At 41.5% G+C, this 26,805-nt stretch overlaps 1 protein-coding gene across 8 annotated transcripts in view; it reads right to left on the reverse strand.

Moving 5' to 3' along the window:
* Positions 1-26,805, reverse strand: part of DUSP16 (dual specificity phosphatase 16) — a 119,775-nt gene that overhangs the window by 53,243 nt on the left and 39,727 nt on the right. For 7 of the 8 annotated variants that reach the window (XM_060024313.1, XM_060024308.1, XM_060024311.1 and 4 more), the window contains exons 2-3: positions 24,107-24,230; positions 19,036-19,098 (exon numbers count right to left, since the gene is read on the reverse strand). The gene's annotated coding sequence lies outside the window, so the exon portion shown is untranslated. The remainder of the gene's footprint in view (positions 1-19,035; positions 19,099-24,106; positions 24,231-26,805) is intronic. The other variant, XM_060024315.1, reaches the window with a different exon arrangement.

The following is a 26,805-nucleotide window of genomic DNA, read 5'->3' on the forward strand; positions in this document are numbered from 1 at the left end:
TGTCCGGAAGCTTGAGCATCTTGGACTCGGACCATTTTAATCCTACGTTGATTAACGCTTCTCTGCCTCACACGCTGCGGGTTAACCCTGACAGAAATTCTGAGGTCTGGTATTTGGTAAAACGTATGCCATAAAGAAACAAAAACAAACCCCGAAACCATCCTCACCAAAGCCAAGAGGGCTACACGAGCTTAATGCACTTCTCAGTCACCTATTCCTGCCTTGGCCTTATTTTCTTACCCCAGCATAGAGGATGCAACCTGCCTAGTGGTGGCGATAACGGGATAGAGGTTGCTTGAATCACTGTCTAGGCAGAGCTAGGCGTGGAGACATTTGTCAGCACTGGAAAAATCCAACGACCGTCTCTCAGCAACTCACAGCACTGCAGGAAGAACCCGCTCTCATCAGAGGCTCAGGCTGTTTACACGCATCTCAAGGGTCCACAGACAAAGGCTGGAAGAGTAGCCATCCTTCAGAGACCCGATACAAGGCCTCTGCTGCAGACACAGACCCAGGCAGAGTCCAGATCTGGGAGAAGCCTTCCCCAGGTTTCTGCTGAGGAAGGGCACTGCGCTCCTGGAACTGGCTCACCGGAAGCCTCCCGTTCATGGTCACCTGTTCTACCAGCTTCCGCCTCCCTGACCCACCTGAGCTCTCCGCCCCACTCCACCCCCTGCCCCCTCCTCGCCTCCTCTTTCCTGCCTCCACGCCAGTTATCCATCCCCGACACGCTCCTGCCCCAGGGCTCCCTCACTTACCCTTCTGCACTTAAAGCTTCCTCCTGGCACCCTGCCTGAAAACGACGGACTCTACACCCCCAGAAGCAGTAGTCTTGAGGGGGTGGGAATGAAGGACCCCTGGATGGAGTGGCTGGCAAGAGGAATGTGGCCAGAGGCTGGTTTAATCTGAGAGCTGAGGAGAACCCGTTGTGCCAGGATATTTGCAATAAAGCTGGGCTGGAGGCGGGGGAGGAGAGATTCAGAATGTTAGCTGGGGAATAACTGGTACATCCTGGTTTTCCCGAGCATCTGTCAGGCCTACTGCAGCTCATTCAGTCAACTAACAAATGGTTATCGGGCACCTAATAAGTGTCAGGCACTGCTGCGGAAATGCAACCAAAACGAACGAGGCAAAATCTCTTGTCCTCCTGGAGTTTCTAACTGAATGACGAGATGCACAATAAACAGCAACAACCACAAAACGTGTCGCGTGAGAGACGGTGATCAGTGCCGTGGAGAAGAAATTAAGCAGGGAAAGAAGAAGGAGAACGGAGGTGGAGGGGTTAAAGTTTTAAACAGAGTAGTCAGAGAAGTCCTTGCTCTGATGGTCAAGTAAAGCCCATGAGGGAGGTGGAAGATGGCTACGTGGACGCCTGGGAGACTAGTTCTCTATGTGAGGGCTTGAGGCCAATGAATATGTTGACCAAGGTAATGCTGAATTGGGCAAATGCCAGGAAAAGATGTGGCAGGTGTTCAGTCTTCCTTCAGAACTATGGTTATATCTTTTGGAAATGAAGCAGTTTTAGTCACTTGAACCTTTAACTTAAGCGTAAAATATATACACACACACACAAACACACAAGAAAGTTTAGTATAGTTTCTTCCTCAAAACTACAAAGGAAGAAGCTGTGGTTCCTATGTTAGTGCATTACTTGGCAAAGAAATAAAAAGAAACACTGTAACAAGGAAGATTACTATTAATGCTAATTTAATACAATTCTTCCAACTCCACGAATGTGTAGTACCTAACAACAGAATCTTGGCTTTATAACAGGATGTAGGAAAACATCAAAGACATGTTGAACAAGATGCATGCTTGAAGAGAGCTCTACAACAAGGAGATCATTCAAAGGAGGTTTACGTTAAAATAAAGAAAAATGCTTTCAAGGAGCTCTCCTTGTCAGAAGGCTCCTTGTCAGAATCCTTACCACAAGGTCTTTGTAAGAGAGATTACTGTATTCAGGGGGGTAGGTAATGCTAATATGAACTTATCATCTTTATCCATGCACCAGTTAGCCCACCTACCCCCAAACAGCAAAATTCCACTATCTAACAGGTGTACTTTCCTGACAAAGAGCTAAATTACTAAAGATATTACGACCAAAGTAAACATGACCAATAATGAAAGATAATCATGATATATAAAGAGAGTAAAATCAAAGTACAGAACAGTAGGTAAAGCAGAACCTCAAACACCCACATATATACAAACACACGAACATATATATTCAAAAATGTCATAATAGTTTTGCTTGGGTAAGGGTAACATTTATTATATTCTTTTCTTTCCCATAATATTGGAAAGTGCAGAAAAAAATTAGAGAAAGGGCATGACATCCACGCAGACCCGGGTCCTGGGGGCTCTAGCCCTCCTGAACAGTGCTGTCAAGAAAAGTGTGGGCTGGGAATTTCCTGGCAGTTCAGCGGTTAGGACTCGGTGCTTTCACTGCCTTGGGCCCAGGTTCGATCCCTGGTCAGGGAACTAAGATCCCACAAGCCGCGTGGCACGGCCAAAAAAAAAAAAAAAAAATGTATACACACACACACAATGACGACAAAAAAGTGTGGGTTTGGGCAAAGCAAGAATATCAACAAACACGATATAGGGAAGCTGATGTTTACTCTCAAGGTAAAAAGCTGAATCTCTACTTCACCAAAGGACTTACAAAGGATTATTTTAATAACAATAACGTTCGGGGGGGGGGGTGAGAATAATTAAATTTTAAATTACACACTTGTGGCTATAAACCTGGACTTTTATTTTATTTATTTATTTATTTATTTATTTTTAAACCTGGACTTTTAAAAAGGGTCAGCTGAGGTGTAACTCTTTTAATACCCAAGGGTTTTTTTTCTGTATACAAAGGACTCGTAGCTAGCTTTCTAATATATTCCCTACCACTCTTAAAATGTATTTCAATTTATAAAGTTTCCAAAACAAACCTACCTAAAGCATCGCAAATGAAACACCGTGTGACTTTTACTCCTCTCACTGGAAAAGCACAAATTCTTTTCACAGAGTCGCTAAGCGGCCCCGTCACTGTCCTCCGCTCCTAAACAGACGTGCACAAGACTTGAACAGATTCCAGGCGTGGCCTTCAAGCCTGGACCACACCTGCTTCCAAGGCCCTGAGGCTAAAAATAACCCTGGGGCCTCAAAAATGGGACACCAGCCAGGCCAGGGGTAGCTGCCGGCCCCCTGCTCCGCTCCACTGACAGTGAAAGCGGCAGCTACGAAGCTCGACAATCACAAAATCCTCCACCACAGGCTCCTGTCTGTCTCTCTGTGCCAACCACCTCCATCCTAGGCCGGCTCAGTTTCTTTTCCCCTTGATGCCAAAACCAACCCTAGGAACTTAGAAACAAGCGAGGTTTTATGGTGTATTGTTTAAACAAAACAAAACAAAACCAAAAAAACCTGTGGACCAAGACTCAGGAGACCTTGTTCCTAAGTTCAGCTCCTCTACGAAGATGCAAAACTGTCACAGCAAGAGTCACATCCTCCAGCCTGTTGTTTCCTCACCTGTGATCACGTAACATCTAAGGATTATCTAGGGATATGATGAGATCGCCGTCAGCGCATCTCAGGTCTTAGCAAGTTGCCCTGACAAGGACAGAGTAGCAGGGCGGATGTGATCATCAGGCAGTCACGTTGAGGAGTCAGTCTGCATCCTCCAACAGACAAGTTAAAACGTAACTCCTGGACAATGGCTCCTCAAAAAGCATGGTGAGCAGACAATTTCCTTTGTGGTGGAGGATTTCCATTGCTCCAAGACAATGACTCCCGCTTCTCTGCCAGCCCCAGAATTTGCAGGATTCCCCTCTGGGACTGTTACGCTACCAGGTAAGGAAGAAAGAAAGGGAGGGAGGTCGGAGGAGGGGCAGAGGAAGGGGCAGCGGCAGCAGCAGCATCGCTGTTCCCTCCAGGCTCCCAGGCTAATTTAAGTCACTGCATCTGTCTTCACGCTTCCCCTTCTGAGGCCCGGGGAGTCACTGGTGTCAGGAGGCTGCATCACAGGGCAAAGCGGGTGACAGGGCCAGGACCTGGGCCGAAGAATCATAGCGCCACAAGATAGAAGGAGACCGCAGAGCAGCCCAAGATGCTCCTGAGATGGGAGCCTGACTGTGTCCTGTCCTCACCTGTAGTTACTTTTTCCGCTCTGTCCTTTCCACCTTCTATCTTTGTCCTATAACTTGGCTCTAACACACATCACCAAATGGCAACTTCTGTGCCCTGACCGGTGCTCAGATGCCTTGATGTTTCTTTCTCACTCCCTCTCTCCCTTCACATTCACCTTAATTTCTCTCCTTGGTATTAAAACCGAGCCTCTTCCTTTCTAAGGTTTACCCCTTATCATTAATCATTAATTTTCTTTTTCGGGGGCAACTGCCAAGGCCCTACATGTGTTGCTGTTACAGTGAAGAGTCATCACTGCTCCAGACTGCTTTGACCCACACTTCCGTGGATTCAGGTGTTTTGTCAACCTTTAAAATCTTTTGATTATTTGTTACCTTAGAATAAAAACTTTTATTTCGGAGGAGAGAGGTAAAATTTTCCAGTGAGGTTATTTCATCCGTGGTCGTACTGAGTAGAGATGATGACGTCGGGATCTTACATTTTCACTAGCCCTCAAATGCCCTGATGATCTAGACACTAAAAGTTAAATCCCTACCTAAACCTCAGAGGAAGACAATACAAACGCTCAGTGTCTTCCCACCAGATTATTCAGAAACTAACAAGATCTGAATTATTTTGTAACGGAGGGCTTGGGTCTGAAGCAGGAAGCAAGTGCTGCACGTGTGGACAGAGCCGTCTTCATCCGGAGCCTGCCGGCACCTGTGTCAGCAGCATCCCCGCCCACCCTGCCTGTTTCCTCCACCCCCAGCCTCGGGTGAGCACAAACCCCAGCCCGAGGACCTTCCAAGAGAAAGAAGAAAAGGCAGAGAGGAGACCTGAACAACGGCCGGCCTCTTAGCTCTGCTCCCAGTGACTCTATTGGCTAATTTTTAAACAAGGATTTCCCGCACAATTTGAATAGCAAAATAAATAGTAATGGATTATAACCCACAGAATAAAATAAATAACCATGAGTGCCAAAAAAAAAAAAAAAAAGAAATTTCTCACAAAACACTTGCTCTATGATGAAAGTTGGAGAGGATGGTGTTTCTATTTGCTATTTTTTTTTCTTTTTTAATACGTTGTTCTGTCATCTTAACTCCCTCCATCAACTCTGGCGTGACACCGGTTGGGTTCCGGCATGCCGCATGCAGCAGGGAACACCTTCTTACCAAAGCCTCACTTTCCCTCTCTGAAAAATACCAAAGTCTGTATTGGTTTAAGTTAAATTGACTCAGATGTCTAAACCAATGCAGGGCACTGTGGGAAAAACAGAAGAGATGGCAGGTCCCTGATGTTAACTGGTTGAGTAAATAGTTTTTAAAAATGACATTTGGACAAACACAAAATGATAATGTGCTGGCAGATGTACAGCAGCTCAGAGAGGCAGGCTTCCCGGCGTTCTGAAGGAAAACAGGGACATGAACTGCAAGACAGAAGAGGGAAGAAAACTGCCGGTGAAGGCAATGCAGGAGCAAAGGTAGAGGGAGGGGCCGTGCGCAGCTTTTCCCGGCCAGAGCACAGACTGCCTCGGCGAGTGACGGATAAGCTGGTGAAGTAGGAAGGGCCGCTGCTGACACACCTGGACGTCTACCGCCGTCGAAGCCACCGCGAGCTTCAGGAACAGGAGAACATCACAGAGGAATGTCTCTGGGAGCCTTGTAGGGATTGAAAGGAGAAAACCGGAGAAAGGAGACTAGCCAGTTATCACCTTTACAGTTCTAGTGATTTGAGGATGGGCTCTGCCTAGGAGGGTGACTGTAAAATCTGACAGGAAAAGAAAGATCCAAGAGGCTGGGAGGGTCAAAGTCCAAGGCAGCACGCCGGGCGCAAAACACCTTCATGAAATAGCGTGCTTCCTGACTGAAAGTGCCCATGCAAAGGGCTGCTGAGACTTCATTATTAAATTATTCCACCATGAGGACATCATCTGAAAATATCTCAATACCCATCCTGTCCTTGCTTCAGACGAACCCATATCAAGCAGAATGAGCAACATGTACAAGTTCAGGTTTTACTAGTCAGGGCCCGTCGAGAAACCAAAAGAATTAGACATAGTAGAAGGTCAAAATTACGTAAAGCAGAGGTGAAGTCCGATGTTGGCATTATGGGTGACTTGCTCCTATATACTGAATATTTTTCAGTGATTTCCCAATTTTCCATTATATATGAGTGTATATCTATATACAACTTTTGCAACAGAAAATTAAAACTATATAGTTTTAATCAGTCATAACTCATGTCATTCTCATGCTGTTCAGAGAAGGAAAGAAGATTTGGAAGTCGAGGTACTGGGGCCTATTCTCTGCATTAGCTAAGTAAAAAATTATTTTGTAGGAATCATTAACCAAAGTAAGTTTTAATACAGAATCATGGGATTTATCCAACAGTGACTCAGTAGTCTGAAAAAATTAAAGAGATTTTTTAAAATGTAATTACACATCCCTGTGACAACCGTGCTCCAAGGCACACGGCCTGCAAATGCATTCCAGACAAAGCAATGTAAGTATATACGGCTTAGTACAGGGCAATGTTCCTTTTCCAAGTGTAACCTTCAGTATCAAAGACCATATATTCAAAATTAAAATTAAAAGCAAAATGATTACAAGTACAGTATGCCTGCCACAAGTGAACTTAGTGTAAAGCGGACCACAGGACTGTCTATTGAGTAACTCACTGACTTAAAAACCAAAATATCCAATTTCACCATCTCATCTAAAATGTAGTCCATGGCATAGAGCCTAAGAATAATGTTCGTACAGCTCTACTGTTTCATCCTTCTGCCTAGATTCCCAAATAGGTTTAAAAGAAACCTATCACATTTGCTATCAACACACGTAAGCATCACAGAGCACTAAGTACAGTGCAGCCAATGTTTAGTTTTTCCTCCTGCAAATAGTGTTTGTTTTTCTGAATTCTAGGATTGTGGACTTTAATCTGTAAAACTACAGGAAGAAAAATGAAATGGGTTAGTAGAATAGACATGTGTTCATTTACTGAGTGCCTACTATATTCAATTCCCTAGAGAGCAACTTCCCACTTTTGTTTAATCACAAGAATTACTTAGGAACTTGATAAAAATAATCACCCAGGCCCCACCCCTGAAGATCCATTCTTAGGGTATGAAGTGGAGACTGTGAATTTGTATTTTTGACAAATGCTCCAGAAGTTTCTTAGGGTCATTTTTAAGTACATCTTTAAGTTTGAAAAACAATGCCCTCAAGACACAGTTGGGGGACTTCCCTGGTGGTACAGTGGTTAAGAATCCGACTGCCAATGCGGGGGACACGAGTTTGAGCCCTGGGCTGGGAAGATCCCACATGCCGCGGAGCAACTAAGCCTGCGAGCCACAACTACTGAAGCCCAACTGCCACAACTACTGACGCCCGTGCACCTAGAGCCCGTGCTCCGCAACAAGAGAAGCCACCGCAATGAGAAGCCCGCGCACCGCAACAGAGTAGCCCCCGCTTGCTGCAACGAGAAAGCCCGCGCGCAGCAACGAGGACCCAACGCAGCCAAAAATAAATAAATAAATAAATTTATTTTTAAAAAAAAGACACAACGGGGTCTCTCAATGTTCACATTCGATGAGTTGTCAAGACCTACTGATCTTCAGTCTCTCTCACCTGGAGGACAGAAAGGTGTGAAAGCTGTGTTTGAACTGAACATAATGGCAACAGGAACTGCCAGTAATGGAGGAATGGGCAGTCAGCCAGAGACCATCCGACTCTCACAGCTGAAGCAGGACGTCCATTTAGTCTAGTGCCTGCCTTCTGGTAGGTTAATAATATCCATTTACAAAATGCGAAGTATTTGCCCAAAGTCACACAATTCGTCAGTGATGGAACAGAGACTAGAGTTTCTATGAACAGGGCTTTCCATAACCCTACAGAGCTTAACCAAACATTTTGCAAATTTTAATAGGCTCCTGAAAGGCACAGAAAGCAACAGATTTCAAAAGATGAAAAATAACACACCCTTTTAAACGCCTGATGCGTGTGGCTGTGAAGAGGAGGGGCCTCATCAAAAGGCCAGCCCGCCACGCGGTTACAAATAGCCACGAACAAAGCAGAGAACCAAGCGATGAGGCGACAAGCCTTCACAGAACGCTCACGAAGACTGCGGAACCCCGGGAGCAGAAGCTGGTCTGCTTCACTGAGTCACTGTGAGAACACAGTGAGTATGTGGAAGAGTGGTACTTTGTAAATTGGAACATTGACTAAAAAGCTAATAACACAGGATGAATGGGGAAGTATTTTGGCTAATACAGTATTTCTGAACCTTGCCTGCATACGAAGTCACCCAGGGAGCTCTTAAATATCCTGAAGTACCTCAGACCGACAAATCAGAATCCCTGGGGAGTGGGCCCCAGGCATCAGTATTTTTTACCCAAACAGGTACAGGTGGATTCTTTACCTCCTCCCAAGGGTCACAAAAGACAGGCCACTTGCAAGGCAGAGCTTAAAAGGGAGCAAAGCAGAAGCCTGGTGATGCACACAGTGCCGTAACTCGTCTGCCCTATTTCTTGAGGTATGTGTGTTATAACATCTGCTGGAAGCCTGGGGTTCTGGATATATTATCAGGTAATGGAGCAAGTTCTCAGTGTCGCAGTTTCTCTAGTTCCAATAATAATAAAGGAGCACAATTCACTTATGACACCCAACAGAAGGCCACAAGGATATGCTGGGGCACAGAACCCCACTGTGGCTTAATCAAACAGCGTATGGGTGAAGCAACCCAGTTTCCAATCTGTTTTCACTGTTTTTTAGAGGTAGATGTCTTTAAAAAAAGGCTTTTAAAGGCTGGGAGGAGACAAGGTAGAGCTCAGTTTTCACCTGTGTACAAACAAATGCAAGTTAACTATCTGCGCCCAGGAATTTCCCATTACTAAGGGCAAATCACCACGACAAGGGCAGACAATCTTTTGTAATTCCTCTCTCCAGTCCAATCCTGTAAAACTTCATTTAATAAGCTGATGACAGAAACCAAGATTTGCGCCTCCAGCCAAACAATCTATATTATATTAAACAAAGGCCATCCCCACCCTTCTCAAGGTTCTGCCAGCAATTTCTTAAAAAAAAAGGTGGCATTCAACCAAAGTCAGGAGTTTTTATTCATAAGACACCTTATGAACATACAGTAGAAGAAACTAGACTGGGAAGCGTTCACAGGCTGTCTCCTTCGAACAGTGGGTCTCCCCGTGGCTCATTCACTGAACAACCGCTTTTGAACATCCTGTCTGTGCAAGTCTCTTTGCTCAAGGACCTCGGGAGGACGCAATTTAAGACAATACCATAGAAATAAAATCTGTACCCAGGCCATCTGCCAGGCTCAGCAGGACGGGAGGTCTCCAAGAGTAAGAGAAGGGAGGACTTCCAGGGGTGGCGTCTGGAGGTCGGCGAGGGGACACATGTGTCCCTCTGGACGTTCTCCGACCCCAGCTCCGAGGATGCTACACAACCTGTATTCACGAACAACCTCTGGCCAAGGGAAGTCTGGGGGAAGCGGGGACGTCACCTTCTACCAGTTCTGGAGGCAACCTCTGTGCATCTGGTCCTTGAAGGGTGGCTGTTTCCTGCCAGGCAACACCTAACACAGACCCGTCTTCAGGAGGCAGACAGGCTGCTGGTTGTCACTGTGGCACCGACCTAGCAGAGGGGAAGGCGGGGAGGGGGAAGGAGGTTCATCTTCCTTCAGACCCCAGGTACGCACAGTACCCTCCCCCAACACAAATACAAACACAAAAGAGAGAAGAATGAAAGGCAGGCACCCGCTGTACAACTCTGACAGTTATCTGACAAGATTACACTGACTTAACTTCCGCCCAGCAGCATCTCTTGCAAAGTGTAAGCAGGAAGAATACAAAGGAGGAACTCGTTAAAATTAGTCCATTCTATTGGAAGGCCCAGTAAGGCAGGCAAAAGGCACAAGTTCTCAGGAGCCAGGCCATCTAAATAGCTGTAGACAGTAGAAGTCAGCTGTCTAGACCCACGGTCCTCAGGCTTTTTAGTCTACACACCACTTGAGAACGACAAAACTGCCTGGTCCACGTCTCCCTGACAATTGTTTCTCTGACTACAGTCATCCCTCAGTAACCACAGCGATAGATTACAGGAGCCCGCATCGACACCAAAATCCTAGGATGCTCAAGTCCCTTAAATAAAATGACGTAGCACAGTGAATAGTCAGCCCTCCACGTCTGTGGGTTTTGCACGTGGAAACGGTACTCGTGATCCGTTACAAACCCTAGAGGAAGCAATGTCCAAGAAAGTTCTGTAGAGCACTATAGTGAGACATGAAGCCTAGATCAGAATTTAGATATGAGAGTACTAAACACATGTACACAAAAACCTGTACAAGAATGTTCATAGCAGCATTATTTATAATGGCCCCGAAGTGCCTCAACTGACGAATGGATATGCAAAACGTGTCTATATCCAGACAACAGAATATTACTCAGCCATTAAAGGGAACGGATTTGATACCAGCGACAGCACGGATAAACTCTGAAAACATTAAGCTAAGTGAAAGAAACCAGACACAAAAGGGGGGAGGAGGGAGATGGGGAGTGACTGCTAATGTGTAAAAGGATTGTTTGGGGTGATGGTTCAATAGCGGTGACGGTTGCACAGTTCTGTACATACACTAAAACCACTGACTTGTATACTTTAAAAGGATAAATTTTATACTTGTGAGTTTTATCTCGATTTTTTTTAAAGTATAAATTTTATGGTAAGTGAATTATATTTCAGTAATTTTTTTAAAAAAGACAAAGAAAGGCCAAGGAACTACACCAAAGAAAAGGAAACTAGAAAGATACGTGACAAGTAAATGCAGTATCTGATCCTCAACTGGATCCTGTACTAGAGGGAAACAATGCTATGAAGACTGTTGTTGGATTGACTGACAAGATGGGAATAAAAATGGTGGACTGAACAGAGGTATTAAATCCAGGCTAGGTTTACTGGGTTTAACAGCCCTACTGTGGGTAGGAGAATGTCCTTGTTCTTTGGAGACCCACTGACGTGCTTGGGGACAGAGGACCATGATGTGTGCAAGTTATTCTCAAATGGGAAAATAAATCATGTATATATGTGAAGAGAGAGGGCAAGTGATGAAGCAAAGAGAGAAAACTATTAATAGTAGATGCTGATCTTTTTTCTCTAAGTGTAAAATTATTTCCAAACAAAAAGTTTAAAATAATTTACACATACTGTAAGATCCAAAACTTCTACTTTCAATAAATTATCCTATATAAATATACTTGCTCAAATACATTTTATGTGAAATACTGTTCACTGAAACATTGTGTAATTATAAAGTCAGAAACAATCTCAATGTCAATGAATGATAAATGGTCTAAATATATTATATTCCACATGACTCTAAAAAGAAAGATGTCTATCTATATGTACTGATATAGAATGGTTTCCAACAATATATTCTTTCATGAAGGAAAAAAAAACCCCACAAAACAGGGATACAGGAAGAATGGGTTTATCCCTAGCCACAAAAGCAATAAAATAAAAACTCAAGAAGCCTAGGAATGTCTTGATTTAGTCAGGAAAGAATTTAAACCTGTTCTCTATGTTTATTTATGGAGCTAGTTATTTGTATCTGTAGATACAAATAATTTTCTCTCTTACAACACTGATAATATGAACTTTACTAATGAAAACAAATATAATCTTGGATGCTGTTCGCTCCTATGGTTAACTCAAAATATTTCTTTTAACAAACTTTTTAAATTCAAATATAACATATATTCCAAAAAGCATACAAATCATGAATGTACAAAGAACTTTTACTAAGTTAACATACTCATATAACTACCATCCTGATCAAGTACTAGAAGATTCCAGAAGTTGGCCTCATATACCATCCCATCAACTAATCTCCCTCCCTAAATGTAACCACTATCCTGACTCCTTACCCATATATTAGTTTTGCTTGTATTTTAAAATAAATAATTAATTAATTTTTTGGCTGCATTGGGTCTTCGTGGCTGAGCACGGGCTCTCTCCAGTTGCGGCGAGTGGGGGCCACTCTTCATTGCAGTGTGCAGGCCTCTTATTGCGGTGGCTTCTCTTGTTGCAGAGCATGGGCTCCAGGCACGCAAGCTTCAGTAGTTGTGGCTCACAGGCTCTAGAGTGCAGGCTCAGTAGTTGTGGCGCACCGGCTTAGTTGCTCTGTAGCACGTAGGACCTTCCCCGACCAGGGCTCGAATCCGTGTCCCCTGCATTGGCAGGCAGATTTCTAACCACTGCGCCACCAGGGAAGTCCTAGTTTCCTTGTTTTTGAACTCTTTTGTGCCTGAACTCTTTTACTCAACACTATATTCGAGCCCATGTTGTTGTCAATAGCAGTAGTTTTTCCTGTTTGCTGGTCTATGGTATTTTACTGAATATACAACGATGTATTATATTTCTCCATTCTTCTATTGATGGACCTTTTGGGTTGTTTCCAGTTCAGAGCTATTATGAATTATACTACGAACATTCTTGTACACGTCTTTTGGTGAACATAGCACACACGTTTCTGTTGGGTATACAACTAGGACTGGATTTGCTGGGTCAGAGGCACAATGAGTGTGTAGAACTCTAATACTACCACTTTTCCAAAGCGATTGTGCTAATTTACAATCTCACCATCAGTGTTTGAGAGTTCTGGGTGCTCTGCATCCTTGCTGACACTTGATATTGTCAAGTTTTTTGTTGCTGTATTTGTTTTTTAAATTTTAGCTATTCTGGTCAGTGTGCAGGGATAATCCACTCTAGTTTTATTGAGCATTATTTGATAACTACTGTGTTGAGCACCTCTAGAAGCTTTTTTTAACTTCCTGTATTTAGATCTACATTTGACCTGGAATTCTTTTGTGTGTATGATGCGAGGTAGGGGGAAAAATTAGGTTTTTTCAATATGGATAAGCAATTGATCCAGGATTATTTATGGAACAGACTTTTCTTTCCACATTGCTGTATGATGCCATCTTAATCATAAATTGTGTGTATGTGTGTGTATATGTATAAAATATATGTATTACTTATAAATACACACATACTTTTATATATTAATTGTGGGTCTGTTTCTGGTTTCTGTTCTATTCCACTGATCTATTTGTTTATTCTACACTGCATATACAATAGTGTAAATTCTGCAATTTGTTTTTCTTCAACATTATTACCTTGACTAATTGGCCATTTGTGTTTCCATATAAATTTCAGAATCAGCTTGTATAACGATTTTAGACATCGTTTATTAGATTTAGTCCTAGGTATTTGATATTTTTTGATGCTATTATACATATCATCTTTCTTAAAACTTCATTTTCTGATTACTACTGCTATACAGAAATACAGATTTCACATACTGACCTGGTACCTAAACTTACTTTTTAAAAAATATTACTTTTAATTTATAAAAAGTAAAATTCATGTTTTTTGGTGTATAGTTCTATGAGTTTTGACCAGATGTATAATGTAACCATCACCACAACCAAGACAGAACACTTCCATCGCTCCAGAAAATTTCTTCATGCCACTCCTTTGTAATCAGCACCTTCTCCCCACCCTGAACACTGACTGACCTGTTCTCCATACCTATAGCTTTGCCCTTCTAGAATACGACTTAAATTGAATCATAGCGTGCATCGCTTTTTGACAGTGCCTTCTTTTACTCAACATACTGCCTTTAGGATTCATACCCGTCGCTGCATTTATCAATAGTTTGTAGGAATGTACCACCATTTGTATATTCATTCACCGGTTGTAGGATATTTGGGTTCTTTCTAGTTTTGGGTGATTATTCATAAAACTGAATAAATATTTGAGGACAGGTTTTTGTGTGAACATAATTTCTCATTTTTCTTAAGTAAATACCCAGGAGCAGGACTGACGAGTCATATGGTAAGTGTACGTTTATCTTCATAAGAGACTGTTGAACTGTCTTCTGCAATAGCCATACCATTTTGCACTCCCACCAGCAACATATGAAAGTTCCATTTGCTCTGCATCCTCACCAGAACTTGGTTCCCATTTAGGAAGTTCCTATTTTTGTTTGCTAAGAGCTTTTTCTCATGAACAGATACCAGATTTTAACAAATAGTTTGCCTGAATTACTGAGACAGTCATATGATTTTTCTACCTTTTACAGTTAATGTGGTAAATTATATTAACTGATTTTTTAATACTATCAAAACATTTTTATATGTACATTCCCAATTTAATTAGAAAAGCTTACTTAATGATCGAATCTTGTTACTCTAATAATAGGTTAGAAGGTACACGCATAAATGAAGTCTAATGATATTCTAAAATCCTACCACCTAGCCCAAACTGTAAGATCCCTTCGGTCACATTTCCTAGCAAGTATTTCCCCCCAAATACAAAGCAGATGAGAGGCATGATGACCAAATCACAGTCTGAGAGCCTTATGGACCCCTGTGATGTTTAATATTTGGATTCTGAATCGCCCAAAAGGAAAAAGAACTCCCATTACAAATGATATTGCTGCTGTAATAATAGTAACATCACATACTTTTAGAAACCAGAAACCAAAATGTATAGAAGTTACATTTCCCATGCAACATAAATGGATGAAAAATGGAAACGTGATAGCTTTATATATTATATAATTTATGAAATGCTACCATTTGGAGGGGAAACCTTACACCCTTTTGACATTGATGAATTCTGGGCTACTAATTACCAACCATAAGTTAGTCTTGCCTTTTCACTTTACCTGTGTTCCGGGGGTTATGTTTTTTCATAATTAAACGACTAACCTATGACCAGAGGGATGGTGACGAGGAGCCCCACAGGGCCTAGATAATCTTTTGCTATGAAATCATCACGTTACCAAATGCATTTTCAGTCCTTGAGTGGACTGTATAATCTAGATGAAGGATGACATCAGGTGGCTCTGAACATTTGGGCAGCTTTTCACGATGTAGCTCTCTGAAGTTGCCTCGGCCCCTGCACTACCCCTCCCCTGCTCACACACTGGCTATATTTAGCATTTTGGCAAAAGAAGGGACTGGCGATATTCCATCAAGACCTGACAACAGGCCAGAAGGCAATGGAGATGCCTCGGATGGCCAAGGACAAAGACACTGCTGGACTAGATAGCCTGGGTTCTATTGCGAGCGCGACCAGAAACTCGCTCTTCCTGAGTCATCGTGCATATTCCTCACCTATTCCTATGGGGTTTACTGGATTCTGCTTCTTTACCTTATTACCTCATAGAATACCGTTAGCATCAGAGCGTTTTAAGTCACAGCGCCGTACGGCGATAACGTAACCCCATATAACTAAGAGGAGCTCCCTAAAGACTGGTTATCTGTCAGACGGCATCTGTGAGATGCAAAAAATTAAAACTACCAAGTGCTTGAAAGCTAAAAGTAATTCTAAGCATGCCCTATCAGAGTCCACGGTAACCTTCAACATCAACCACCACAATCACATTACTTTTTAAAAATTATTACCAAAATATCACTATGAAAGCCATGGACAGGGAATAAACAAATCAGTTGGGTACGATTTCTTTAAACCTAGCATTTAACACAAAAATATAGCTAGTTTTACAGAAATGAGAATTCACTGAATTTAGTTCTGTTTGTTCTGTGTGTTCAAAACAACAAATACACTCTCCAATGAACTTTGGCTTCTATTTCCCCATGACTGTGAATAGGTTTAAAAAATAACAACTGCTCTATTTCTCCAGGGCGAAGTCCAAGCCCGAGCACTCTACCACGTGTGAGGACTCGTGTGAGGTGGCAGTTAAAGAACTGACCTGTAGGCCCAGGATCTGGAGGTGACACCATACTATAAAGAGCCAAAGGAGTTAAAACTTAGCAAACCAGGGGCTTCCCTGGTGGCGCGGTGGTTAAGAATCCGCCTGCCAATGCAGGGGACAAGAGTTCCATCCCTGGTCCGGGAAGATCCCACATGCCGCAGAGCAGGAATCCCGTGCGCCACAACTACTGAGCCTGCACTCTAGAGCTGCAAGCCACAAACACTGAGCCTGCGTGCCACAACTACTGAAGCCCATGCTCCTAGAGCCCATGCTCTGCATCAAGAGAGGCCACGCGACGAGAAGCCCGCGTACCGCAACGAAGTGTAGCTCCCGCTCACGGCAGCTAGAGAAAGCCCACGCACAGCAACGAAGACCCAGTGCAGCCAAAAATAAATAAATGCATTTAAAAATTAATAAAATAATATAAAATAAAAAGTTAGCAAACCAAAGATCCAACAGGACTTCGGTGGAGTGCTTCTTACTAGCCATCAACAAAGACTCCTTAGTCTAGGAGTCACATATTACCGAGGTTCCAAGGGAACTTTACATGTTAGAGGTTAGTTGGTAAAAAGCAATACTCTCAAAACTCGGTATTTTAGATCTGGAAGACACCTCAGTTATCACCTTGTCCACCCCTGGTTTTATAGGTAATAAGGAGGAGGAGGGATAGGAAGAGGAGGATGAATGAGGCCTCAAATCCTCTTTGGGAGTAAAGCCCTCAATTAAACAAGCTGCACTGATAGTGGCTGAAGATGGGGGAGTTCCTCCGCAGTTACTGCAGTTCCTCTGCTCCGCTCACTGCATTTCTGTATCCCGCACTATAGCCCACCTGATCTGTGAGCAGTTCTACTCTGCTAATTCATATTTTAACGAGAAAATGGCATCTTACAAGTCAACAACAAAAAATTAAATAACCGATCAAAAGATGGGCAAAGGACTTAGATACTTCCCCAGAGATGATACACAAATGGCCAACAAGGAGATGAAAAGATGCCCATCATTACTAATCACCAGAGAAATGCAAATCAAAACCACAATGAGGTATCACCTCACACCATCAGAATGGCCATTATTTAAAAAAAAAAAAAAAAAACGAAAATCACAAGTGTTGGCAAGGATGTGGAGAAATTAGAACCTTCGTCCACCGTTGGTGGGATTGTGAATTGGTACAACTGCTGTATGAAACAGTATGGCAGTTCCTCAAAAAATTAAAAATAGAATTACCATATGACCCAGGCATTCCACTTCTGGGTATTTAGCCAATAGAATTACAAGCAGGGTCTCCAGGAGATATTTGTACATCCATTATTCACAATAGCCACCCCAATATCAACAGATGAACAAAATGTGATTAAACACACAATAATAATACAATAGTATTCAGCCTTAAAAAGGAAGGAAATCCTGCTACATGTTACAACATGGATGAACCTTGAGGACATTATACTAAGTGAACTAAGTCACAAAAAGATAAACGCCGTACGATTCCACTTATATGAGGTATTTAAAATAGTCAAATTCATAGAAACAGAACATAGAACGGTGGTTACCAGAGCTGGGGGAGGGAGAAAAGGGGATCTGTTGTTTGACGGGTATAGAGTTTCAGATCTGCAAGATGTAAGAAGTTCTAAAGGTCTGTTTCACAACACTGTGGACATTCTTAAGAGTACTGAGCTGTAGCTTGAAAATGGTTACAATGAGAAATTTTACATTGTTTTTAACCACAATTTTTTTAAAAAAGAAAAGAAAGAAAATGGTAATAGATCTCTTCCCTCTTTTTTGCTGCGTCCCTCCCAATCTTTCATACCTAAAGGGGCGAGAACTGCTCCAGGACACTGTCTTCCTTCCCCTAAACTAGCCTACGGTAGCAGCCAACAAGCACTCGACTCCTACATGCGGCGAGCAGGGCTGCTCTGCAGTCACAGGTGAGAGGGGGGAATGGCCAGGAGAGGACTTCAGATGGACTGACCTCCACTTCTGACTGTGACTTCACCCCTCAGCCTAGGAGAGTGGAGACTGATGTGCTGGACCCCTGGATGAAGAGCCCCTAGGGCAAAGAATAACATGTTTCCTAGTGATTTGCTTAAACCATGAAGAGCAGATAGTCAATCAAGAGGTGCTAGCAACAAGCATAAACTCCTGGCTGACCAAGGTCACAGGCTACACTTCTTTGCATCCCTTCTAATACCTCACTCTCAGACGTCACTCAGTAATACCTGTTCATGCTGGTAACAGTGACATGCCGATGACCACTGGCCAAAAGGATGGATCTTTGGTCCAGAAGAAAAGCCTACCAGACTCAGAAGCCCAAGTGCTCATTGTAATAAATGAACTAAGGTCATTTGTACAATAAAAATCTCCACTGATTTCACAATAACTTTTATTAAGAACTTGTATAAAACTACTTTTTCCTGGCAAGTGGATACGATACTGCCTAACACTTGGTACCTGGAAATCCAACCCCCCACCATATACTGTGTCACCTTAACATCATGTTAATTACATTCTATAATGAGACAGCCACTGGCAGCATCTAAGATCCTGCCAAACAGGTCATTCGTTTGCCAGAAAAAATTGCTTGAGTTTGTCCTTCAGCTAGGACTGTATTCAAGAGAAGAAGGGGTTTTCCACTGTACACGATTTTTATTGTTGGTTATAAAACCAAGAAGCTATAAAATCAAGCTTCCGGAATATTTACATTAACAAGGCTCTTAGTCACTCACATAATGAAAAATGAAAACAACTGCTTTAATTATGTAGTTAAAAGGGTTTCAGTAGAAGGAAAAGTTTCTGTTATTTGGATATTCTACAGTAATGAAATTAGACGCTGCCCCTGAGCTGTTTAAAACAGCTATTAAATATATATACATACCCCCATTTTATTCTTAAAATTACACTCCAAACTGCAGATGTCTTTTGGCCCCTTTGAATGCCAGAGTTAATAATGTTTATCTCCAGGATCTCCCAATACTGATAAAACACAATAAACTGCATTGGGATCCTTCTATAAGATTTTTGTTGGATAGAAGACTAATCCTTTTTAGGTTAACATTTCAACAGCCTCCTTTATAAGCAGTGTAATTGCTTGGTAATTTGTTAGAATTGGGAATATGATTTTCAACTCACTGTATATCCGGATTCATATAATCTTGACGGGATTCTGTGGGAGGAGCCAGATCACCGCTCTCTCTGAAACACAAGCAGAATCCCATTTCAAGTCATTTGAAACATCAAAGGTTCTGCCTCATTCGAGTCAAGTTCAGTTGTTACAACGCATGAAGGGTATCACTCTCCTTTAGCTGTCCTCTAATTTTATCTAAGGCAAATATGCAGTGCAAACACTATTAACAAATAAGAACAAATGCTCCATAAACAAAAGGCGGTGTTCTACCAGGTTTTAACCTACAGTGCTTCAAATGCTTCCTCTGCTGGGTCAGATGGCATTTTCTTAGAACACAGTACTGAGGCTATTTTGATTACAGACTGTACACGTATATGTATATGTTCCCCTATTAAAATAAAAATGCTATTAGCTTTCCACTTTCAATGGAAATCTGGGGCATAAATAATATCATATTACCTAACTGCCAAAAAGCCAAAACCTAATTTTAAGCTTCAACCTTCTATATCATCAAGATCTTTATTAGAGACACTGCCCAGCTATCAAGATGACTATAAAACACCAAACCCTTCTATATCCTCTCTCTAATCCTGTCCACTTTTTTTTCTTTTTTCTTTTGGCCACACCGTGTGGCTTGTGGGATCTTAGTTCCCCAACCAGGGATCAATCCTGGGCCCCCAGCAGTGGAAGTCCAGAGTCCTAACCACTGGACCTCCAGGGAATTCCCCTGTCCACTTTTTTTGATTAAAAAGATAGAAATGTGAAATGATCTCAAAAGACAGGAACAAAAGAAGAGATAAGAATGTTTAAACCGGAAGGTACCTCAGAGATTATCTAATACAATATTCTTATTTCACAGTTGAGGAAGTTGACACCTAATTGTCTCTAAATTAGCTCTACGACTAACTGGGATTCAGGTCTGTGTAACCTTCCACTAAAATAAGAAAGAAAAAGGAACGTGTAAGAAAGAAGGAAACACATAAAATAGTCTCCGAACTAAAGGAGAGTTGATGTATTGAGCTACTGAATACTCCGTGCTTTCCTTTCTGCATATTTGTGACAGACACACAGCCAGCCACCCAAGAGACATCTCCTCCCCTCTAATGGCTGAGTCCCAGTTTTTCCTGGGCAGCAAGCAATGTGTCTAAGCCTAAGAAATGATACACGATGTGCGTTACACCAAACCTGGTACCCATTCCCCTTGTACCTACACTCATTTGCCCAGTATCTCCTGGGAGGGGAGGCGGTCTTGTGTGAAACAGTTCAAGCAAAAGAGACTTCAGCAAAAACTGGATGGAAGCTTCTGGGAAAGATTTTGTTCTCTGTCAGGCAAGCACAGGAATAGGGACTGCTTGCTCTACTTCCTCCTTCTTGCCTTGAAAGGGGATGTGATGCCTAGAGCTGAGGCAGCCATTTTGTGACCTGGTGGCAGTAAGGGAACATGCAAAAGACGGCAGAGAACCTGGGGCCCTGAGGACACTGCTGAGCAGCTGGACCTCCTGAGACCACCTACCTCTGAACTTCTGTGAACTGCATAATAATAAATAGCTTATTATGGTTTAAGCTTCTGCCCATGGCTTTCTGTTAACTACAGCTGAAAGCAGTACTGAATTTAAAAAGATACTTTGTGTGCCCTATGATTCTCTTGCCCAAGCACTCCCATTACAAATGTATACTGTACTTATACATATGCAACTAAAAAGTGACAAGATTATATGTCTCCTGCATAGTTAACAGAGACCAGTTTAATTACTTTATAGTCACAGTACCTCAACTATATGACCCTATTAAAATAAACGTCACCAGTAGATAAAACATAAGGGAAAAAAACATGACTCAGAATCGTGTTTGCTCTTGATTACTGACTTTGATCCTTCCTTCTGCCATCTCAAATCCTTTCTGGAAACGAGTACCACATCAATAACAAACTGATGAATGATACCTATCTGAACTAAATTCTTCTGTCTCCTTTAATCATAATTGCCTGTTAGTAAAAAATTAAATATTAAAATTTCATTCTTGAATTTGCAGCCCCAGATCTGGCCCAGTCAACATTTTCACATACTGATGCCTGTAACCGAAGCTTAGAGACTTACCAGCAGTACACCAAATTCATGGCACTGCTGTTTTCTCCTGCACAGGGTATAATAATAGAATTTGAATACTGGTAAGACATTCGAAGTCAGACTATCCAGTACAGTTATTTCAATAGTTATTTTAACTGTATTTTGATGGAAATCTTTCAAATATACGTTCATCTCCATGACTCCAGCTGCATCCACCTCTGTATGTCCCTGGGCCCCGTTCTCCCTGTGTTCACCCCACAGTCTTCCTCTGCCCCCCATCATTCATCTCCATCTCTGCCCACAGCCCAGTTCTGCCTGCAGCGCCGCCTGTGATCACTAATGTCTACTCCATTCACAGCCTCCCTGGTTGGAAGAAACGGACAATGGCCGTGAACATCTGTTTTCCTCTCAGGTGTGCTAGCTTCTCTCCCCTGCTGTCACTCAAGGAAAAAAATGGCTGAGTACCCTGATTTTGAGCATAGATACAAATGAGTATGAACGTATATATGTAGACCCAGTGCTTTTTTAGCTTAAAAAAAAAAATACAGAGAGAACAAATGCTCATTTTTTGTTAAGTCGTAAAGCGCTTTTTACCAACTCCACCCTCTGTCTACCCTTTACCCACCACTCTCTGAGGTTACACCACCTTCCACCACTATGATCTCCGGACCACATGGCTCGTCCCACACACTAACATATTTCCCTCTTGCTGACAAATTAATCAGCTAAGATGGAAACATTACTTTATTGATACAGATGTCTATGTTAGACTCCTCTAAAAATATGTTAGGACAGGGCACCAGTTTACATCAGCATTTTCAAAGTGTGATCCAGAGATGCCCCGGTGTGAGGTCCCCGAGACCTTTTCAGGGGATCCACAATGTCAAAACTCCTTTTAGTAATACAAAGATGTTACCTGCCTTTTTCACAACAGTGAATCCAGAGAATATACAGTGCGTGATGATAATGTATCATTCTGACAGCTAAGGAAACATATGCTTGTATATTCTTGTGTTTAGAATGTTCTAAGGTAGCAAGTTTAAGGTATAAATATGCATGTTTTCAGTGTGTGCTCAGTACTTCTATGTTCCTAGCAAGAGCAATCTTTGGTTATATCGGCTATAATCTCCACTACCTCATTATCATCCAATGAATTCACTGAGGGTTTAAAGAAAAAAAAATGGAATGTTTTAAAGTTTGACGTGATGAGCTCTTCAGAGCAAAAGACTGTTTTCAAATTAGAAGTGAAAAAGCATCATAAAAGTAAATGGTCAGAATGCACGGGTTGGAGCGGCGCACGGGATAGCTGAGAAACTAAGAAAGCTTCGCCCCGCTGACACTGCTGAATGTCTGCTGGGCGAAGGGTCAGTAAAAGAAATCACAGCAGTGGCCCTTCCAATGATGCAGCAGCTCATCAAATTAAATGTTAATGTCTACAAGTTAATACCTCTCCTTAAGCACTGTACTTTTGCTTTATAAGTGGACAAATCTGCAGACACGGGTGGACTTAGTTTTGTTTTTATTATTCCAGTATCCATGCCAACTAATCATCGAAGGGCTTCTTTTATGTGAATGCTTGGCAACAGATACGAGTGCTGCTGAATTACTCAAAGTACTAAATAACTTTACGAATCTCATGATTTACCCTGAAACGACCATGTTGGTATCTCCTCTGATGGTACAAAAGCAAATGGGGGGCAAAACTGCTGGCACGTCAGCGTGAATCACGGCAAGGGTACAAAACTCCACCAGTGATAATCACACTCTTCACTATCAATCGTTTCTAAACAGCCCGTTTCACAGATGCCTTTGATAAAACAGTAAAAGTTATTAATTTTATTACATCTCACTCCTGAGATCGTGGTCTTTTTAATAATCTGTGTGATGAAATGTGAGCATTTCATCATACCAAATATGTAGAAAAAGCATTTCTACATGCCTCACACATAGGCCGTCTTGAGGAAAAGCATTCATGCGGTTGAGTTGTGAGCTAAACTATACACTTTCTCCAGAGAATACCATCTTTGCTTTTAGCAAAAGTAACAAACCCCATTCTTTTAGAATGACTGGCAGACAACGTACTGTTATATATAATTATTTAGACTTAGGTACCTGGTATTTTCTCTGAAGTAAATAAAGTGACCTGATGCTTCAAGGAAAGAAACTAACAATATCTGCTGCTGACGATAAAATTCGAGCTTTCAAGAAAAAATCAGAATTTTGGAAAACTTGAACTGCATACCAAAATCTTGACTGCTTCCCACTTCCTAAAGACTTTTTGGATGAGATTCATGGTCATATTAATGAATGTGATTTGCTAAATATTGTGTAATCAAATGTGTCAACACTCAGTCAACTGTTATTTTTCAAATGACCAATGTAGGATGTCATAAAATCACACACAGGTCAGAGATCCATCCGAAGTGCGAGGTGGACCAATAGATTTTTACATGACAGAGTACAAAAAATTCATTGATAAGGTTTCAGATTCAACGCTGCAACTAACCCTTAAGAATCGACCACTTGCTGAGTTTTGATATATCGAAGAATGTTCACAATTATATGAAAAAGACACTAAGATACCCCACCCTTTTGCTACTCTGTATCTGTGTATAGCGGGGGTTTCTTCATGTACTTCAAACAAAGCAACATGTCACAACAGACAATATAAAAGCAGTTATGAAAATCCAGCTATCTTCTATGTAGCAATGCAGTAGAGAGAGTCTCACTACATTTTTTGTTTTGGAATACCTTTTTCATTAAAATATGTTATTTATGTTAACCTTTCATGTGTTCGTTACTTTTAAGTGAATAAGTATTTTAAACATTTCTCAGATTTCTAATATGCTAAATATTGACAGATATAGTCCACATAAACAAAAGATCTTTGGGGTTCCAGTAATTTTTAAGAATGCAAAAGTGTCCTGACACTAAAACGTAAGAAAACCTCTGGTTTTTAACACCACAAAAAAGAGTGCTTTTAAGTATGTGTACATAACAGGATGGGCACCTGAGAATGAGTCAGAAGGTCTCGGCTCCAGGTCCGCTGCCACTTCTTACTTGCTTTGGGATTTGGATAAATTAGTCTCTCTAAGGTCTTAGTTTCCTCATCTGTGAAACAGGTAATTCATGTCCTGTTCAGAGGATAAAAGACAAAATATGTGAAAACAACTTATAAATTACAGGTGTCTTATTATTATAAGATCTCAGAGTTAAGAGTTTTAGCCTTGTGACCATATTTCTACAAAATTATCCCTATTTAAAAATTATTTTTTTTACTAAATGCAGAACTTACAGAAAATGCACAGGGGAGAGTTTCTGATTGGTCAATTAGGTCAAACGTCCAACCACATAATTTTACTGTATCAAATTCCGTCCTCTACAGTTATGATTGGTAATGTGTGTTAACTATTATGTATATTTCCAAATACACACAAAAGTACAGAAAATAGTAACAAACCCCGATGTACCCTCAACAATTATCAAAAATTTGTCAATACTGTTTCATTTCCCATTTGTGTGTGTTTGTGCCTATCCTGAACTTTTTAAAAACAAATAATAGGCGTCATTTCATTTTGCCTGGAAATACTTCCATATGTATCTTTAACAGATGAGAATTTTTTTAACATAACCATAATACCATTAATATAGATAAAAACTTCAGTTATAATTCTTAAGTATCATCTAATACACACTCCATGTTCTAATTTCCTGATTGCCTCCAAAAAAAAGAGTCTTTGTTAGTTTTTAGTTGTCTTGTAGCATCAAAATATCATTCTCACCAGTTAACTTACAAGTGAATATAAGATTATCAGCTAAAGCTGAGAAGGAAGAAGAAATAATACCATGCTTTATATACCATGTACAATTTATAAAACAAAGTCAAGAACTATTTTTCCTGAGAAATGTGCTTTTCCTCCAAGAAAACAACAAACAAAAAGACCAAGAGAAACCCACTACAAAATAGGCCAGACTGGGGACACTTGAGTATTCTGAGAAGTGACCAGAAGAGGACATAGCTCAGCTGCTCAGGAAGGGAAGAAATTGTAAGAAACCACCACCTGCCATTTCAGAAAAGATGAGGTCAGGTCAGCCCCAGGGTCAGGCAGGCTGGAGGTGAGGTCAGGGTCCAGGTCCCAGAGTGAGCATAAAGCTTAAACAAGCCGGGTGCCCAAGGCTGGAAGGCAACCGCCTGCAGGCTTCAACTCAACGCTCAAAAATCAGTGCTCTAAGCTAGAGAGAGAATGCAACCACCATCAAAAGTAACTATGGGGCTTCTCTGGTGGCGCAGTGGTTGAGAGTCCGCCTGCCGATGCAGGGGACACGGGTTCGTGCCCCGGTCCGGGAAGATCCCACATGCCGCTGAGCGGCTGGGGCCGTGAGCCATGGCCGCTGAGCCTGCGCGTCCGGAGCCTGTGCTCCGCAACGGAAGAGGCCACAGCGGTGAGAGGCCCGCGTACCGCAAAAAAAAAAAAAAAAAAAAAAAAAAAAAAAAAAAAAAGGAACTATTTGTGAGAATTCAATTTACTCGGCAAACATTTGTCAAAAGTGAACTCTGCTAGGCACTATCCTAAGATATGAGTTATATTTTTTGGTCATTTATACAGTTAAACAATAAGCAGTATATGTCTCTACACATGATTCTCCCTATTAATTTTAAGCGGAAGAATGGAGATATTTAATATTAATTACCTTGCCATATACCATTACAATTTATATTTATATTTTTCTGTAAACTGAAGTTTAGCCCACCCATAACCCAGACATTAAAACAAATTTGATTTCTACTGTCCTTCCCACATATGTTTGAAGAGTACACGTCACATTAGCTTTGATCACACACATCACAGACCCCTAGCATTCATCACTACAATTAGTTCTTTTCTAAATGGAGTATCTAGTTTAGAAGGAAATCAAGGAAATGTTAAAGAATCTCCCACTTCCTATGAAAATTGTTTTATTTTCCATAAGCTTATTCCAAGCGTGTCAGAATGTACTGTAGATGAACACTGGTTAGGTGCATACAGAAAAACTTTCAAGATGTGGTTCTATAGGCCCATACACTTAATATAAATCCTTTTTGAAAATCCTTTACCGCAGTTCCACCTATAATTTTTTTTTAAGTTTAAAACTACAGAAAGAATGGAGAATGAGAGAACACATTTCTTAAAAAATGCTTGAGAAGGACTTCATAAATGTGTCCAAAAACATGAAAGAGTCACTAAGAAATTTTTAGCTGACACTACAAAGGACATCTTGTCAACAACAACAGTAAAACCTGGCAGTCAGACAGCTACAGAGTCCAGACTTCCCCATTTCAGAACTGACACTTTTGTATCAGGTCTACTACTTGTAGAAAAACAGTAAAAATCCTAAGTTTAAAATAATATTTCCGGTGAGACCACTAACTCCCCTATCAATCTGTAAGGAGAATGATTAACCACACAGAGCGCAACACAGCCCAAATTTACCATCGGATTCCTGCACCATGTGGATGAGGCCTGGAGGGGGTGTCACCCTTGACCCCATTTTCTGGTAACTGAGCTGAAGAGCTTACTTGTAGTTTCTGTACATCTTTTGTTTTGTGCGCTCTCATACAAGGTACCATCAAAACAAACTGTCCTTGGAGTTTAGCTTCACTTTATAGCACTATTGTGATTATCGTTCTTAATGGAGAATCTTGCCTAAGTATATAGTCCAATATATACA

This window comes from Delphinus delphis, chromosome 11 (genome assembly GCF_949987515.2).
Source record: "Delphinus delphis chromosome 11, mDelDel1.2, whole genome shotgun sequence".
Lineage (NCBI taxonomy): Eukaryota > Metazoa > Chordata > Mammalia > Artiodactyla > Delphinidae > Delphinus > Delphinus delphis.